This window comes from Tamandua tetradactyla, chromosome 26 (assembly GCF_023851605.1).
Source record: "Tamandua tetradactyla isolate mTamTet1 chromosome 26, mTamTet1.pri, whole genome shotgun sequence".
Taxonomy (NCBI): domain Eukaryota; kingdom Metazoa; phylum Chordata; class Mammalia; order Pilosa; family Myrmecophagidae; genus Tamandua; species Tamandua tetradactyla.
In genome coordinates, this window is record NC_135352.1 from 12,097,588 (window position 1) to 12,117,347 (window position 19,760).

Here is a 19,760-nt window from a genome sequence, read left to right on the forward strand (position 1 = left end):
AACCAGAGAATGAAATAAGGAAAGGAAAATGGAGGCTATCATCATTCAAGCTGGTAACTAAACAACAGCCTCTCTAATTTTGAAAGAGAAAATTGCAGTCACCCTTATTTCTCGTAAAGTATGTGTTTTTGTTACCCCAACATCCAAGAAAGAGACTAAGTCCAAAACCGTGAACATGTTCCAAAATATAACTCTTCTGTTATTAACAGCATGCAAAAAACAAACCATCAAGATCTTTATACATAACCCCTAAATGATCGATAAAGAAGTATTAATTACTGATGGTCATACAGGTTTCCTAATGAACTTTCTTCTTTGGCAATCATGGATTTGGCTGGAGCATGCAGAACAAAGGAAAAGATGAACGATGGCCACCTAAGAAAAACAAGTCAAATGCTAAGATAAGAATATAAGGTTCCTAAATTGGACACTTTCCAATGACAGTAAGATAAACCCATCTCACTGGAGTCTTGTGGGAATGAGGTAATCAAAATTATGCTGTGGTCTATTATGCACAGAATGATGAACAGATGTTTCCATTTTCCTCTGGGGGGCCAAAAAGTAGGAAAGGGCACACTGTAGCAGAAAATATGTAATTGTGTTTCTGCGACTTTAATGTACATCAGCATCACCTATTGAGTCAGAATCCCACCAGGTGGGGCCTAAGAATTTTCATCTTAAGCAAGCACAATAAGTGATTCAAATAAAGATCATCCAACCCTGAATATTAGTGAACCCAAAGGAAAACTTCCTAGAAGTTGGGTGTGAAATGGTGCTGGGAATAACCTGATTTCTGTCTTCAGAGGCCTTTGGAAGTAGAAAAGGGTCCTGCTGTCCTATGTGACCCGTACATAGTTCAAATCACTTTATGCTTTGTACTTCTCATGGCATGACTTCTCTCATAAACAAAATGAGATTAGCCTAGAATTTCTAAGGTACACTGTCTTACTTTTCTGTTGCTGCATAACAAATTTCTTAAGCCTTAGTTGTTTAGGTTTATTATCAACTTATTATCAACAGTTTCTGTAAGTCAGAAGCCCAGGCTCTGTATGGTTGGATTCTGTGCTCAGAGTCTCACTGGGCTGAAATCGAGGTGTTGACCCAGGCTACATTTCTAATCTAGATTTTAGGGTCTTACAAGCTCACATCATTATACCAGAATTCAGTTCCACATGGTTGGACAGTCCTTTTGTTTTCCTGCTGGCTGTTAGCCAGGGGCTGCTCTCAACTCCTCTAGGCTGCCCACATTCCTTGCCTAGTGGTCCCCTACATCATCAAGCTGCAATGGAGGAAATTTCACATGTCAAATCCTCCTCATGTCTTGAATCTCCGACTTCCCCAGTCTCTGACCTCTGGACTCAGATTGAAGGGGCTCATGTGATTAAATGAGGTTCACCTAAATTATCTACTCATTTTAAGGTCAACTAATTAGGAAACAATTTCATCTGCAAAGTCACTTCACTACTGCACCTAGATTAATGTTTGATAGAATAACTGAGAGGAAGTATGTATACACCAGTGGCCCGAAATTTGGGGGACTATCTTAGAATTCTGCCTCCTACATTTGGCTAAGCTCGAAAGTTTATAATTTTATGATGTAAAAATAATTCTTTGCTCATAAGTTTCCTTTTAATTTAAATGTTATTTCTGTGGCAAATCTGGACATATTACACTGTTCCCTTATAAAGCAACCAATCACGTGTTTTTTTCACTAAAAAAGGACATTTGTGGCCAATGTCTTTTTATTAAAGATATTTAATAGGATGGTGATTGAATTGAGTTTTTTTAAAAAAAAACTAAAAAATAAACAAACAATGTGATGGATTGCTAATTCCCATATGTAGCATAGTAAAACTGAAGATGTTTAAAATAATTTAGCCCACTACTGTTCAGGTAGTTCTTTAGCGATATAATCCTTCAGTCAAAAGAAATCTTACACAGAACCTCAAATAATGATTAAACTATTTTGTCTGTGAAATAGGGACCCATTGGGCCCACATTAAATATAGAGGCACATCTGTATGGAACATGGCCTAAAAGTTACTGATTTAATCCTACTCCCTTACTTTATGAGACTTTTAAGTTAGTGACAGATATGTCTTCTCCCAGGTTATACATTAAATTCAGTGGTAAAGTCAGGCCAGAACTCAGACTTCCTGAGACTTGGCTTGATGTTCTTATCAGGCAGCAGTTGTGGTGGAATTGTAGTTGCCCTAGAATCACTTCCCTACCCAGTATTACGTAGTCACCCTGCAGTTGTTGGAGAAGAGGATTAAACCCACTTCCAGGAGCAGCCCTGACCTTTATAGCCTAATCATGGTGCTCCCTTTTCCCTTGCCATAGCTAATTGTTTAAGGTAAACCAGACCTAAGATTCTGGGTATATAGCATTCCTCAGGCCAAAGGGACTGATTCAGGAAACAGCATCTGCCCCAATCAGGTCACTGAGTCTTGAGAGGAACTTTACCTTGAAAGAAGATGCTTCGCTCTTCTGAGAAAATCAGTAGAAACTAGTCCTTACAAAGACTGATGCTAATCTTGGAAACCTACCAATATCTGACTGGAATAAGGTCCTTAGTCCCCAACCTAACTCTCCCAGAAGCAAAAGTAAATCACTGGAGAAAGGTTACATTGCCTGGAGCCTCAGCTTCTCATTATAAGTTTTCATACTCCATGTAGAGCATCCAATCTAAAATTTCAAGCACCAAAAGGATGAGAATGGTCTGAAAATCAGGGAAAAAAAACAAGTAATAGAAACAGACCCACAGGAAATCCAGACTGAGCTTATCAGGCACAAACTTTTAAATAATTATGGCTAATATGTTCAATTCTAAAAGGCAAGGTAGAAATTTTGAGAATTGAAACTATTTTCAAAATAAAATGGAAATTGTGGAACTAAAAATGACAATCAACTGAGTATAGAATTAGCAATGACATAATCTAAAAGAAAATATCCAGAATGATAAATCATTTAAACAACCCAAACACAGGGAACCCATTAAAAAAATGAGGGCTTTAATCCTGTACAGCTTAATGTAATGCCTGGATACATCCCAGGGTATTTTAAGCAAATAATCAAAAACTATTGGCGAAGTCCCTTGGGGTATGGGGAAAAAATATGGAACTACTAAATTTTACCACCAGGGAAACCCCTTATACTGTGTCAAACATTAGGAACACCCAAATGAATAAGCCAAACCCTTGATCTTGAGGCTTACTCTTGTGAAACTTATACATGTAGTGAAGAAACTTAGCCTACCTATAGGCATACCTAAGAGCTATTTCTGGATGACCTCTTTTGCTGCTCAGATGTGGCCTCTCTCTGCTAAGCCCAACTCAGCAAGTGAAATCATTACTCTCCCTCCTACTTGGGACATGACATCCGGGGTGAAAGTCTCTCTGGTGGTGTGGGAGACAACTCCCAGGGGTGAGCCTGGCTTTGGCACCATGGGATCAACAATGCCATTCTGACCAAAAAGGAGAAAAAAGTGTAACAAATAAGTAGCAGTGGCTGAGAGAGAGATCAAATAGAGTAGAGATGCTACTCTGGAGGTCATTCTTATGCAAGCTTCAGTTAGACATTGTTACCTGTCATAGTTTGCCAAACCCCAATAAAAAAGAGATTCTATGAAGATTCCATGAGCTGGGGTTACTTTCCTGAAACCTACAACCTCCATATGGGACCCTCAACCAGATAAGTCCTGAAATGCAGAGGGGCCAGCCTCTCCAGAACTTCAACTAGTTCCATTCCCCTATCCCATATCAACAGCCCCTCCCAACATGAAAATGCTAGAATGGGCATAACCCAAATACCCCTAAAGAGTGGGAGAAAGATCAAAGGTGATGGTGGAATTAAACAGAGAAGGTAGGATTTAACAAATGAGTAGATTGCTGAATCATTATATTGATACTTCTTTTAGTTTCCAGTGTCTTAGAGCAGCTAGAAGTAAAAACCTAAAATTGTGGAATTGCAACCCATATGAAACTCTGAAATCTGCTCTACAACTAATTGTTGCAGTGTTCTTTGAAATTTATTGCCTTTTTGTAGATACATTATTTTTCACACACACACAAAAAAAGGCAATTGTGATGATAGGCAAGAAGCAATATTACAAATAAAGAGGGACATTTCATAATGATAAAAAGTCCATTTTAATAGGAAGTGATGACAATTCTAAATATCTATGCATCTAATAATATAACAAAAGCAAATCAAGTAAATATTAACATGACTTTAAAGGAAATACACAAATTCACAGTCATACTGATGCACTAACATAGCTTTCAGAATATGTTAGTGGCAAAACAAGCAGCCACCAAAAAATAAAAACAAAATCAGTTAAGGAAAATTTGAACAATACAATTAATTAAATTTACTTTATATAGAACACTGACCCTACCAATTGCAGAAGACATATTATTTTCCAGTACACATGGAATGCTTACCAAAACTGTCCATGTGCTGGACCATAGAGCAAGTTTCAGTAAATTTCAAAGGACTGCAATCATCCAGAATATGTTATCTGACAATAATGAAATTAAACTAGAACTCAATATAGAAATACAAGCACAAACTGCACTCATTTTTCAAATTAAACAATATACTTCAAAATATCCATGGGTCAAAGAATAAATTATAATCAAAAATCAGAAAATACTTTTAGCTGAATGAAAATGAAGGATAAATATGTACAAAAAAAAGTTATATAACTTAGAATTTATAGCCTTAAATGAATACATCAGGGGGAAAAATAAGGCTGAAAATCAATTAGCTAAGTCTGCTTTCATTAGCTAAAGTTGCCAAAATGCAATATACCAGACATGGGCTGGCTTTTAAAATGGGGACTTTTAAACTTACAATTTACAGTTCTTAAGCCATGGAAATTTCCAACAGGATGATACCTGAACTTTGAAGATAGGCTGCTGGCACCTGGGATACTCTGTCACATAGGAAGGCATATGGCCAGTGTCTGCTGGTCCTTGTTTTCAGCTTCTGGCTTCAGTGGGTTTCTCTTTCAGCTTCTGTGGGTGCTTTGCTTGCTTCTCCAAGGGCTTTTTCTCTCTAAGCTCTCTTAGCTTTTTCTGTCCTTTATGTTCTCATTAAGGGCTCCAGTAAAAGGATTAAGACCCACCTGGAATAGGTTGGGTCTTATCTCAGTTGAAATAACCTAATCAAAAGGCCCCACCCACAACAGGTCTGTACCCACAGGAAAGCATTACAAGAACCTGGCCTTTGCTGGGGTACACAACAGCTTCAAACCAGCACAGGGATTTATTAGTTTACAAGTTTGCAGTTCTGGGACCGTGAAAAGGTTCAAATCAAATCATCACCAAACGATACCTGAACTCCTCTTTCAGATGGCAAGGCACATGCATCTGCTGGTCCTTCTCTCCCTGGTTTCATGGCTTCAGCTTCTGGCTGCTCCATGTGTGACTTTCTTGCTGAGCTTCTGTGAGTTTCTCTTTGCTTCAGTGTCTTTTTCTCTGACTTCTATGTGAGTTTCTTTCTCTGACAAAGGACTCCAGTAAGATTAAGATGCACCTGAGGCCCACCTCAGCTGAAATATCCTAACCAAAAGTTCCCATCTGCAATAGATCTACACTCACAAGAATAGATTAGCTTTAAGAACATGATCGTCTGGGGTACATACAGCTTCAAACTATCACATTAAGTATATAGCACTAAAAAAAAATCAGTAAAGGAGCATCACATTAAACCCAAATAAAATTGAAGAAAGAAAACAATAAACATGAGAACATAAATTGATATAATAGAAAGCAAATGTAAATAGAGAAAATCAGCAAAGCTGAAAGGTGGTTCTTTTTTGAAAAGACTAATAAAACTAATAAACTTCAGGCAAGACTGATCAAATGCAAGTGAGAGAAAACAAATGACTAATAACTGAAATGAAAGGGGGAAATTACTACAAAACAAAATATATTAGAAAAGTCATAAGACAATACTAGAACAAATTTATGTCAATAGATTTGAAAATGTCTATGAAATGGGACAAATTCAAAGAAAAAACTCCCCAAAACTAACACAAAAATCTGAAAAGTTCTATATCAATAAATTAAGTCTGTAATTAAAGCTTCCATGTTGTTCAGAAAACTCCAAGCCCAGCTGGCTTTACAGGTGAATTTCTCCAAGTATTTGAAGAAGAACTAAAATGATTGCATATAAAATCTTTCAGGATTTTATATACAATCTTTTAGTGAGTCCTTACTCTTTAGTCTTGTAATGAGGCCAATGTAACCTTGATACCACATCCTGACAAGGAAATTACAAAACTGGAAATTAAAATCCAGCTTCTTTCATGAATATAAATGTAAAAATCCTTAAATAATTAATTACCAAATCAAATCCAGGAATTTTATAAAAGGATAATATATCACAGGGAACATAGATATATCCTAGGAATGTAATATTGGTTTAATATTCCCTAGAAATCAATCTCATTTACCGAATGAACATAATAAAGGAGAAAAATTATATGATCATCTCAAAGGATAGAGGAAAAATATCAGTTTAAATTCAACACTGATTCATGAATTTTTAAAATCTTAGATAACTAGGAAAGGAGAAAAACTTCCTTATGATAAAGAGTGTCTAAAAATAAACTACACATGCCAGAGGACCGGGGTTCGATTCCCGGTGCCTGCCCATGTGAAAAATAAATAAAACCTTAAAAATAAGCTACAGCAAGAATGATACTTTAATGAAATCTTGTGCGAGTTTGAAACTGTTGTGTACCCCAGAAAAGCCATGTCCTTTTAAGCCTGGTCAATATTGTGGGTGGGATCTTTTTTATTAAGTTGTTTCCATGGAGATGTGACCCACCCAATTGTGGATGGGACCTTCTGATTAGGTGGTTTCCATGGAGATGTGTCTCCACCCATTCAAGGTGGGGTTGCTGACTAGAGTCCTTGAAGAGGGAACCAACTTTGAAAAAGCTTCAGAGACCACACAAGACCCCTGGAGGTGCAGAAAGAAAACGCCCTCTGGGAAGCCATTTGAAGAAGGCTGGAATGAAAGTTAGCCTTCCCAGCTGAGAGAACAACCTGAAAAATCATCAGATATGTGTCTCTGGATGCCTCAGTTTGGGCATTTTATGGCCTTAGTACAGTAAACTTGTAACATAATAAATTCCCTTTTTAAAAGCCATTCCATTTTTGGTATAATGCATTCTGGCAGCTTTGGCAAATCAAAACAAATCTTAAAAGCTTTCTTTTTCTTCTGAGACTGGAAAAACAAGGATGTCTTCTACCACCACTTCTATTCAACATTGTAGCTTCATGCCAATCTACCCAATTCATCCCCATCTACCCAATTTCCATGATATGATTTTTTTAATCTCTAAATTTTACATTCGCGAAAGATGCATCTAGTGGCAATGTGTGGGGAACTCGTTGGCAAGGCAGGAGGTTAGATCGGCTTGGGGGGGCTCAACTAGCAGTTGGGGAGCATACAGGCAGAGTGAGAGGCACCTGTGGGCTTGTCCTCTATCATGGTCCAAGGGTGGAGAGTAGTCAGTTTCCCACAGAAGTCAAAGACTGGTTAGTTTAAAGCAAACATGCATTGAAAGGGAAAGGGACCAGAGGGACTGAGAGCAGCGGGGATTGTGAGCTCATCATTTGGGGCCAGCTGTAGGTCCTAGGGTGGTGTGGGTGGTGTCCACAGATGTCAATTTGGGCTCTGGGGGAGTTTAAGCAGGAAAGCTGCTTATCAACAAGGCCAAAGGTAAGTGTTGTGGCAAGTAAACAAACATTAGGTAGTGAGTCCCAGTGCTCCATTCTAGACTCTTTTTCCTTTATATTATGCATCCTCTTTGATCATTTCTTTTGCTTTCTTGTCCAGCTACTATCTACTGCTTTTGCCTCTCAGACACACATCTCCAACAAAGATCCTTCTTTCCAGCTCAAGATTCATGCACCTAACTGCCTGTTGGATTTTTCCATTTAAGGATACTTCAGTCTCAACATGTCTAAAAAGGCCAAAGGAAGATGGCTGCCAAGGCAGCACAGAACAAAATCTGATACTTACAACAGATGGTCAGGCTAGATTCAGAGGCAGATGAGTTTGGGAAGGAGAATGATTGGTCAGGTAGGGTTGAAAGAAGAATTCGTATTTGATGACCTCTGTTTTCTTTGGGAAGTAGGAACTAAAGTCGTACACTCATGAGAGTGTTCAGGCAGGGTTTACAGAGTGTGGAGAAGGTGTTTTATTTTAAATGAACTTTTAAATCAATTGATAAACTTGTGGAAAGTGCATCCATAAATTATTATTATATTTTTATATTATACTTTCAACCTACCTTTCACTTTTTCTCTCTCTGCTTAGGACTTCCCAGTAGTATCTAAATTTCTCAAATATTTCCCATTATGGAAAGCCAGACTGGGTTCCAGGTCCCCTGTAACTGTTGCCTCTTATTCTCCTTCCCTCATGCAATTTCTTTGAAAGACTTACTTGCACTTTCCTACCTACCTCAACACTTTCAATTTACTATTAACATCATTGTAATCTGTTCCACTGAAATTGTCCTGACCACCTGTTTGCTCAGTGATAAAATGGGAATTTCTCAGCAGGAGCTGGTTTCCCTCTCCTTTAAAAGCTGTACATTCTTCTCTCTATATTTTCTTTCCACTTCCCTGGCTATTTCTTCACCAGTTCCTTTTCCATAAACGTTAGGTAGTGAGACCCAGTGCTCCATTCCAGACTCTTCCTTTATGCTATGCATGCTCTTTGATCATTTCTTTTGTGTTCCTATCCAGCTACTATTCACTGCTTTTGCCTCTCATATACACATCTCCAACAAAGACCCTTCTTTCCAGCTCAAGATTCATGCATCTAACTGCCTGTTGGATTTTTCCATTTAAGGATGCTTCATTCTCAACATGTCCAAAAAGGAAATATTGAGACATGTCAGCCCCCAGGCTAATCTCCTTAAAACCCCTTCCCCCCGAAACCTGCTATTCTCTCAAGGGAATCTCCTCCTTTTGCATATCTGCTGACCAAACTAGAAGCCTGGGGCTGTCAGAACTCCCCTCTACTTCACTATGGCTCCCACCCACCCCAACATAAATCAATCTCCAGGTCCTGTGTAGTCTACCTCCTTTTTTTGTTTCCCAAACCCATTTTTCTTCTCTCCTTCCCCACTTTTTTCATTTCAACAGTTTCCAACTCACTCCCCTTGCCTCCAGCCCTTTACCTCACAAATGAGTTCCCCACATTGCCACTACATGCATCTTTCTCAAATGTAAAATTTAGAGATTAAAAACATCATATCATGGAAAGTGGGTAGATGAAAATACTAGTGATCAATGAGAGGGAGGGGTAAGAGGGGTGGTATGTATGTTTTCTTTTTATTTCCTTTTCTGGAGTGATGCCAATGTTCTAAGGAATGATCATGGTGATGAATATACAACTATGTGATGATATTGTGAGCCATGGATTGCACACCAAATATGGAATGTTCATATTTTAAGAATGTTCATGTTTGTATGTTGTTTTGTTTTGTCAATTAAAAAATAGTAAAAAAAAAAAAAAAGAATTAAAGGAACAGACATATTTGGCTGAGAAAAAAAATCATATCATGGAACATACTCTTTTTATATATACTTTACTAATTCCTCACAGCCTTCTGGCAAAACCCAAGCTCCCAGGTTGGCATCTTGGGCGTTCATAAACAGATACTCCCTTCCCTCCAGTCTGACTTCCCATCTATCTCCTTCATTCTATACAAACAATTTTTCATTCCTTTATCAATATTTTAGCTACTACTACATATTATCCAGCCATACATAACTGTTTGCAACTTCCAGGATGCCTCAGACTTTTTATGTGTTTATTTTATTTGTTCCCTCACCCCTAACTCTAGCCAACTCCTACTCATCCTTCAGGATTCAGCTTCAAGGGCCACCTCTTCCAGGAAGACTTCTTTAGTTCTTGCAGTCTAACTTGGCTCTGCCTCCTAGTATACCTCCCATGGGATATACTGCATTCTATACTGGATTCTAATGCTCTGGTTACCTGTCTGTCTCCCCCATTAGATAGTGGTTTGAGAGCAAGAATTGTGCCTCATTCATTTAGCCTTCTATCAGGCACAGAGTGGGTCTTAATAAGAGTCCTTGGGTCAATGAATGAATGAGTAGAACTCATGGAAGCTTGTTTCTGGAGAACAAGCTAGCAGGAAGGCATCTCTTTGAGCTCAGGAAAGGCCTTAGAAAGTTCAGCTGATTAGGTCAAGCCCCTCAGGATAATCTCCCTTTCAATGAACTCAAAGTCAACTGATTAGGAACTTTAATTACATCTGCAAAATCCCCTCTCCTTCACCAGCGTGAGTCACTGGGGGTCATATTAGAATTCTACCTACCACAAAGACCATGGATAGGAAAGATTTCCTAGGAATGGATTAATGAAAGGGAATTTATAGGATGGATATGAGACCTTAGCAACAAACAAGACAAAGGATTGTGGATGGAGAGAGCAGCAAATGCAAGCATGGGAAGGGAGAAAGGAACGTGGCTCTGTTAATCACGAAACAGCAGATTTCGTGCAGATAAAAAAAATAACAGTGTGCCACGATGAGTGGGAGGAAATGAGGTTGGAAAATTTAACCAAAGCCACATTGTGAGGGACTTTAGATTTAAGCTAAGGAGCTTGGACTTTCTTACTTAGACCAGTGCTTTTCTTTTAAATCATGGCAAACAGAGAAAATGATCATGTTTTAATGATAGAACTGAGAAAGCTTCTCCAGCTGCTCCAGACCCTACCCTGATGCTCAAAGATTTTGCTGAGGGATTGTTTTCTCGCCACATGCTACAAGCCACTAGAGGTACAAAAGTGCCTTTGCAAAGGGCTGGGAAATTCTGCTGTAAGCAATGGCAGCGGGAGGTGGGGCAGGGAATCAAAATCTGGAAAGGGATGTAAAGATTGTTGTTGGTTTTTTTTTTTTTTTGGTAATGTTTGTCCAAAGGAATGATGCGTTTTGTATAATTGACACACACTGTATCAGATATGCATGCATAAACACATGAATGTATGAGCAAATCTAAGCTAAAGCAGGACAGTGTAATAGCAAGTACAGAGGGCTGAGCAGAAGGGAGCTGCTGCAGCCATCCAGCCACTGTAGCCATCCAACCACTGTTTCGTGCCCTAGTTTCAAGTATAGCGTTCATACAGCTGAGTGATAAAAGCAGCTACTGGTTATTGAGGCTCTATTAAGTATATAGCATCATACAAAGAACTTAATACATGTTGTCTTATCCTCACTACCACAAAAGGAGATAAATATCATGATCTTCATCTCGCAGATAAGGAAATCGAGGACCAGACAGGTTGCCCAAATGGCCCAGTTAGTGAGTTGCCAAGCTATCATTTAAATGGCCAATTTTATCTGTCCCCAAAGGCCACACTCTTAACTACAATGCCAAATCCTCACTAAAATAATCCCAAGCACCAGCTATGTGCCACATGAGTCTGGAAGCTTTGCATGCATTCTCACTTTTGCCACCTGACACCTCCCTGAGTGGGCATTAGCTCTATTTCACAGTTGAAGACACAGGATCAGAAAGCACCTTGCCCTAAGGTATATGTGCCAAAACTGGAACACGAATTCTGTTTCATCTGAGGTCAAAGCCTGGATTCTTTTCATGTTTTAGAACATGCCTTTTGTAAGTGAGCAAAAACCAACAACAAAATTTGTAGGGTGCTAAACAGATCTGGACCTTGCTAACTACAAAATTTGTCCACTATTACCCTCCTCTCTTTCCTTACCCCTTTTCTCTATTGCCCCCACCCCTACCTTATTTCTTTGACACGTTTTCATATAAAAGAAGCCATCTTCCATAAGTTAGTGCGGATTCAAGGCAATATTTTAACTTTTTGAGGGCATGTACTTTTAAGCCTTATTTCAAATTACAGAATGAATCGCCTTTCCTCCAACTAAGGAATTTTAGGCAAGGATAGAGAAGAATTGGTCAAAAGGATCCTAGAAGTTTTACTACCAAGTGCTGACTCACTTTTCTCTGTGATAACTGCCTAAATAAAAATTTTAATGTGCCTATACAACAGAAGTAGTTTGGTGGTTGTGAGCTTTTTTTTTTTAGAGCAGTTGAGAATAATGAGGAAAATATTGTACTATTCTACTGTTTGGGGGCTTCCTCAACACTCCATTGAAATAATCCTAAAATGTTAAATCAAACAAAATCCTACTGTTCTGCCCTTGAACACAGCAGCCCAACTTTAGGATACACTGTTTTCTAAACTGGTGCAATTTCCAAAATGTTTTCTACACAGAGAACTGCCAGGCTTTCTCAGCAGCTGCTTAATAGTGGCTCCTTCTGTTCCTTCTACTTCCCCTTCTATTTCTGTGCCATCCTTACCATCATCTTCCTCCCGGCTTACACTTACTGAGTCAAAAGCTTTTTGCACACAGTCTTTAATCCTCACACAATAGCACAACTTTATTATTAGTAACCTCATTTTCTAGTTCTAGGAATTGAAACTCAGGAAGTTTAGGTCAGTTGCCCAAGGACACCACTGGTTTTGCCTGGAGCTGACAGTTTGGCTTGAGTTCAGGTCCTTTCCCTCTCCCCCACCCCACCTCACACCCCCCACACATCCCCACCCCCCACCCCTCATCTCCCTCCAGGACTTAGGGGTATGTTAGATGCGCAGGGCCCTGCAATGAAAAGCATCTTGCCTATTCATGGAGCAGAATTCGATTCTTGTGATTATTTGACAACGGGTTGCCAAATTAATCTTTATTAATCGCAATTTCAAATTAAGTTGTCCTGGAAGAATAGGGAAGAAAAAGGCAATAAGTTCATATAAGACATATCAAACAGTAAATGCCCAAATTGATTATTCGATAAAAGGGTAATTTATTTTAAATTTCTGTCCTTCCACTTCTATATGGTAGCCAAACGGCTTCTCTAACAATTTCCTCATTTTGTTAAGCAATGTTAGAAAAAGAACCTTGGGGCGCATCGGTTTGAGTGTTTCTGCAAACTGAGCCCGCCATCTAGCGGCTACCGTTGAAATTGCAGGGACACGTAAAGGATGCTGTACTTTTTAGGGCAGTTATGGAAAAGACTGCTTTTCATCAAATAGTTTTGCACAGTTTCTGCTAATTACACCTTCCACCTCTAAGACAAGAAACGATTTCTGGAAAACAGTTAATCCTACAGTGTGTTTACTTTGACCTTTTTCATTGAGATGAAAACAGAAGGCAGATGGAAAGCGAGGGTTAAAGGGTGGACGTGCAGGTTAGAAGAGGGTCAATTCTCCCCCTCTGCTCCCTGCCTGCCCTGAGTTCCCCTCCTTCCTGATGTCTCCCTCCACCAAGGACCTCAGTAGACACCTGCCTAGCCAAGGTCTCCCACCTGCTGACAACCTCCACCACCAGTCTTTTCCTCACTCCTCCTGTTTCCCATGGCTTTTAAACACACAGAACTGAAATTGCCCAAGCTCATTATCTCCGCCTCCCCCTGCCCCCAAACATGCTCTTTGCTGGTTGGTATTTGCTGTCTTGGTAAATGGTGGCCTCAGCCCAGTAAGCATAGTCCAGGTGCCTGAGCTCTTCCTGGCTCCTGGCACTCACATCCCAGGGTCCTGCCCAGGCCACCACTTGAATGTGTTTCCAACCTCTTTTCCTCTCTGTTGATAGGGTCACTGCTGGCCTAATGAATTCTTGTCCTGCCTACATCCTTCTAATACATTCTCTACATCACTGGCCAAGAAACTTTCTGAAAACCCATGCTCCCCTGCACACATTTTGGTGAACTCTTGGCTATATTCAACAATGCAGCAAGGCATAATTTGAGCTGGGAAATTGGATATTTCTTGCAATAAATAAAGGATGGTCCAAAATCAAAACGAAAACGTGGGTAATATATGCAAATATGTGAGTGTATATGTACATTTATACACACACACACACACACATACATACATGCAGGCACGTATAGATATATCGGAGTAGAAAAGACCTTTCTAAGCATAATACAAAATCCAGAAGCCCTAAGGAAAAGATTAATAAACTTAACTATTGACACATTTTTCATATTTATTTTTTAAAAAGTAATGCAATCAAGGTGTTTTGAGGCTTTCTTGGCAAAAGTCAGGGAACACGGCCTTTCCTTTAGCACATTTTAAATAAAAATATATGGCAGAAGGACAAAATTCAGAATTAAAAAAAAAAAAAACAGACATCATCCGAGGATTTTTCAGAAAAGTCCCTATTAACATCTACTCAAATCCATATTAAGTAATAGTCAGTTTCACAAGAACAACTTTCTTTGATCTCTGCTGGCACAAGTTCTTTCTTTTCATTCAAATGTCTGAGTGGTGGAGAATTTCTCCCACCCATCTTAAAAGGGCCAATGGAGAAGTTTAATCACCATTATCCTCCAAGGAAAAGAACTGCTCCCTCCTTCCCTTGCACAAAGTTACCTGATTTCCTTTTTTATATACAAGTTGTTGAGTGTGATGGTATGAAATTATAACTTTTCCTATTTGGGGCACTTAAAGCTGAGCTATTTTCCAATAGTAATATTATAGAATAAAAATCATGCATAATTTCTCAAAGAGCAAAAGATGTAAGAACTTAATAAAAAAGGTATATTTTATTCTTCTTGTTTCTTTCTCTTCTTTTGTAACTTGTATGCATTTTCTTTTTAGAATGAGACAGCTCAATCCTTGCTCTAAGAACAGAAGTGACAGCTTATCAAGACCCCTTCTTTTCAGGTGAAGGAAGGATTTTCAAATGTAAAAGGCAAAGCAAGAGTCTTGACCAGGAGTCTCCTGACACAGGTCCCTAATTATTAGCTTTAATAATCACTCCCACTGGACTCCCAAAGGAACCAGCAGAGGCCTGGCCTGACTTAATTGCCCTGTTGGATACTGAGAAGTTAAAAAATCAGAGGGAGCCAGGAGCAGGGAAACCTACCGGAAGAAGCTAAGATCCACAAAATCTAGCAGGGAGAAGATCTAGTAGGAAATGGACATAAGAAATCCTGCCATGGAGGAGTAGAGACCTTGGCCCACTTAAGTCCCTCCTGACAGAAAAGCATTGTCCAACCAAAAGATGGGCCTTTCCCTGAAATTGGGAATTGGGGGGGGGGGGGTGGAAATTCCCTTCACAGTAGGCAAATGAATAATGGAGGAATGGAGAAGCCTTCCCCTCTCTGCCATCACCAATAACAACCGCCCCCCTCACCTCTGCCATTCACACACACAAACACACACACATACAAACACACACACAGAGCCTTTGCTCTTTTACCTTGGTGCCATAACAACCATGTCTCTAATTAGCCAAGAGCAGGGCTGTCTCTCTCAGGAGAGAAAACCTGCAGTATAGCAGGGCAGTCTCGCTTCCACATTTATGAGACTTCTCCCTCTGTACCTCTATCTGCTCCTTATGTTTCTTCCTTGGACTCACAAGGATGCGATTTTGTACCTAAAGACTTTGAAATGGCCAAAACTGCACATTTACTAAATTCACTTCAAGGCCAAACTGCTCCCTGAGACAAAATTCACTTCCCATCTATTTCCCTTCTTGAACTATGCCCAGCTGCATTGTCTAACACAGCTTACCAAAAATTGCATGAGAAGCACAAAGCAGAACATTTTCAAATCCCCCAATCATTCAGGGGCGATATTAGAACTCCCCAAATTTGAACACGATGAACTCTCTCAAATATTAAGTATCTAGAGAAAAAGTGGAAATGAAAATTCTTGGAAATTACACTTGAAAAGCTTAATCCCAAAATTGTCTTTCTGTCCTAAATTCCTCTTCTGCTTAGTCTGAGACAGCGAGACTCCCTAGATGCCTAGGGGTGGGGTGGGGTGAGCAAGTGTCAGACTCCTTCAGTAACCACAGCCTGGTCTTCCATGGAATGAGTGTGTCCTCTTCAGAACTTCCAAAGTTGAATTAATCACACTTAAGTCTCTCCCTTAAACCACTGGTCCAAAGAGTCAGAGTAAATCGGAAAAATAAAGATATCAAGAGGTAGTGTCCCTTGCACTAAAGTTAGAACACACAAACAAATGGCCAGTCCCATCCACAGTCACTCTATACAAAATGTTCTTCTCAGAACCCAGAATTTAAAATAATCCAATTGCACATTTGGAGAAGTATACCATCCAGAAGCTAATTGGGTTACATGCCCCTTCCTAGGAAACATAACCCACCTAGGCAAAATGTACCCTGTCTCAGAATAGCATCTAAGACACTTCTGCTTTCTAGCAAATTATAAAAATTTGCTAAAACTTCCAAACCTCCAGGCACTACCTGAAACTCACTTCCCCCTTAATGTCCATCCCACATATTTTAAAACTTTTCATTTACAGTTTCCTTTTGAGCCTTGTGTTACTGGCATTTTCAGACTTAGCTGGTTCCAAATTGAGACAGGGAGGAGTGCCATTATAAATCAGATGTTCCTCGAACAGCTCAGTAATCTGTTAGCAATCATGAATGTCCCCCTTTCCCAAACTCGATCCCTAAAGCTACAAAGATCCAACATATTTTACATGTCTGATCAGACCCCTAAGAGCTCAGCCTTTCTCCTATGAAAATCTGATTCTTCCCCTAGCTCAATTAACATCCTTTTTTTCATTTTTCTTTTACTTCCCAAATATTCCTATTCTAAAGTCAAGCCTCAAACCTAATTCTAAAATCAATTCCTCCCATTCCTTCTTGAGTTTCAGAACAAACCTGATGCTTGAGGGACCTGTATTCTAAGTAACAGCTCTTCAGTTTCCTCCTAAATTGCTGAGTTTAGATTAATTCAAATGAGTTTAATCTCCACTTCAACAGAAGTTGAGGTAAGCAACAAGCAGATGACTTTCAGTACCCTTGAATTTACAACATTTGACGCAAAATGCAGAGGTAACAGAAATTAAGGGAAATATATAGGTTGAATGAGTTTTTCAGAGGTAGTCCTCTGCTCCCACACATCAATGTATAATACATTTCTTGGAATTGCTCTTCATCTCTTGAGCATGATTTTACTCTCTTCTTGCATTAGTTCGTTAAAGCTGCCAGAATGCAATATATCAGAAATGAAACAGCTTAGAAAGGGAATATATTAAGTTGCAAGGTTACAATTTTAAGGCTATAAAAATGTCCAAACTAAGTCATCCAAGGAAAGATACCTTGACTAAAGAAGGGCCGATGCCTGTCGCAAGGGAAGTCACATGGCTGGTGTCTGCTGGTCCTTGTTCCTGGTTCTGTTGCTTCCAGCTTCTGATGCCAGTGGTTTCCTCTCTCAACCTCTGTGGGCCTTCACTTAGCTCCTCTGAGACACAACTCTGGGTTCAGGCTTGCTTAGCATCTCATGGGAAGGCACATGGCGATGGCTGCCAGACTTTGCTTGTGTCTAAGCATCTGCTCTTTCTATCGGCACTCCAAGCATCTCCAAACATCCATGTCACCTCTGGAGCAACTTTTCTCCATGTGTCTGCATTTGAGGTTTCTCCAAAATGTTTTCCCTTTTAAACTAATCTAGTAAATTAATCATGACCCACCTTGAACGGGGAGTCGTATCTCCATCTAATCAAAAGGCTACACCCACAACTGGGTGTGCCACACATCTCCATGGAAACAACCCAATCAAAGTTTCCCACCCTAAACAATGGCTTTTCTGGGGTACATAATAGTTTCAAACCCGCACACTTCTCAAAGGCTGGATCACTATCTTCCCCTCTTTTTATTCCCAGCTCTAAGCACAGGGTCCTACCTATGGAAATGGCTCAGTTATTGGAGGGGGGCAGGGGGGAAGGACCCAAATGCCTCCTAACAACAACAAAAATCCTATACTTGCTCATGCTGTTTTGACTCTAATTCCCACATCAGTGTCATTCTTACTGTGGAGAAAGGGCAGGAGAATGGAAACAGCACATGATGCAAATTAAGAGACCAAAGTTCCAGTTTTTGCCCAGACAGTAAATGTTTATATGACTTGAGGACTTGCTTCACTTTGGTGAGCCTCTCCCATCAGTTAAAATATGGGAGGATTGGACTCATCTCTCACATCACTTCCAGATCCCCATTGTCATAATTACTCTTAAGTCTCTAAAAAGGGTATATTTTGACTGGATTAAGATGTTATACTTTGTGTAAGAAAACATAAATCATTAGCTGAGTAATCTATTGGAAGAATTAACTGATCTTCTCATCACATAGGACTTAGCAGAACTCAAAAAAAATATGTATTATTAGACCAAAGTATTTTGAGTTTGAAATAGGGAGAATGGAACATGAAATTCATCCTGATACGAGTATGCATCACTAAAACCTTGAGGCCCTCAGTACTTAAAAGAAGACTTATCCAAAGAGGCAGCAGGCTCTCAGAGGGATGTTACATGGGGACCTAGCTCATTTTCATCCTTGGCACAAGTCGGCTGGTGATAGCCTTGGATTTTGAGAAGGTCCTGTAAAGAGCAGAAAGCTGAGCTGATTGTTTTACCTCCAACCCACAAAGCCACCATTTGCAAATGCTTTTCCCTTTTCCCCTGGATAGGTGAATAACTCTTTTGAAATGGTACTTTCTTATCTTAGGTTCATGTACACTGTTGGCTCTGACTGCTGCCTTTGGTCCCAACGACAATTCAACCCACGGAACTGTTCAGAGGGTGTTCTGTTTCCTTGGACTTTCAAATATCCCCATGCAGTGAGCCTACCCTCTTCTCCAGCAAATGACTGGGTGTCACAGTGATTCAAGATGAGAGTCCCAAAGGCACAAGGCACACCGTCAGTACAGGTGAACATCAAGGCACTGTAAGTGAGGAAGCATCTATGGTAGGCCTGATTCTTTAAAAGAGAAGGGTTAATGGCACATTTACCCAACAGCAAAGAACAGGAATTAACCCTAAGGTTCTATAAGAAAGCAAGTAGAAACTGAATCATGTTAAAGAGGAGTTTTATATCCCCACTGAGAGTATGATATGAATCAGTTCTTCAATAAAATCCCCTGAATTTCCAAGGAGGGAAGTCCAATGGTTCTTTGCTGCATTTTGTTTTTTTTTTCAACTTAAAGCCTCAAATTCTATCCACCCTATTCAACATGCACAAACACGCATACAAATATTCATGCATGCATATTCACACAATTTTTACTTTTAAATCCCACTAACAACTTTCATCCATATGGTTACATTATACCAGTTAACATTTTGGCTTCGGATAAATTCATGCTTTTTTTTTTCAGGTATGTTTTTATTCTGTTTCTCTTTGCAACACTGAAAATCCCACAGTTGGTGCTTTTGTATTTTGTTTTAACCGTACTGAATAATCAAGTCATAGTTCTCTTTTCTTTATCAATGAACCAGACGATATATTTTCCGTATACCCAAGGTCTCTCCAACTCAGTGTCCTGGATTAGTTCTTATCATAACCAAAATCTTCTCTCCAGAAGAGAGTTTTATGAGCATTAGACTCTTTCAGAGTTTTTCTAGGACTCTAATGGAAACTCCAAAACAAGCATAAAAAGCCTGCCTCCCTATGGTAGATGAGATCATTTCTAAAAGATACTTGTTGAATGAGGTCAAATGAGGATATTCATGCGGAAGCTCACTCTGTGAGACCAGGGAAAGGTAGAACACACCCAGAAGCCACTCAGAGCCGCCAGCCCTCATGCACCAAAAATTACAGAACTACATGCAAATGGTCAAAACACATACCTCTACCAACTCTTACAAAATAGCAGGTCCATCCACAAATTCAACACCTTCTATATTTCCCACTTACTTCCAAA

General features: G+C 39.6%; 1 long non-coding RNA gene across 1 annotated transcript; it reads left to right on the forward strand.

The window, feature by feature from the left end:
* Positions 1-7,643: 7,643 nt before the first annotated feature.
* LOC143669712 (uncharacterized) lies at positions 7,644-18,973 on the forward strand. The gene is made up of 3 exons (XR_013169007.1): positions 7,644-7,740; positions 14,683-14,814; positions 18,566-18,973. It is a non-coding gene; the product is annotated as an uncharacterized LOC143669712 (long non-coding RNA).
* Positions 18,974-19,760: the final 787 nt, after the last annotated feature.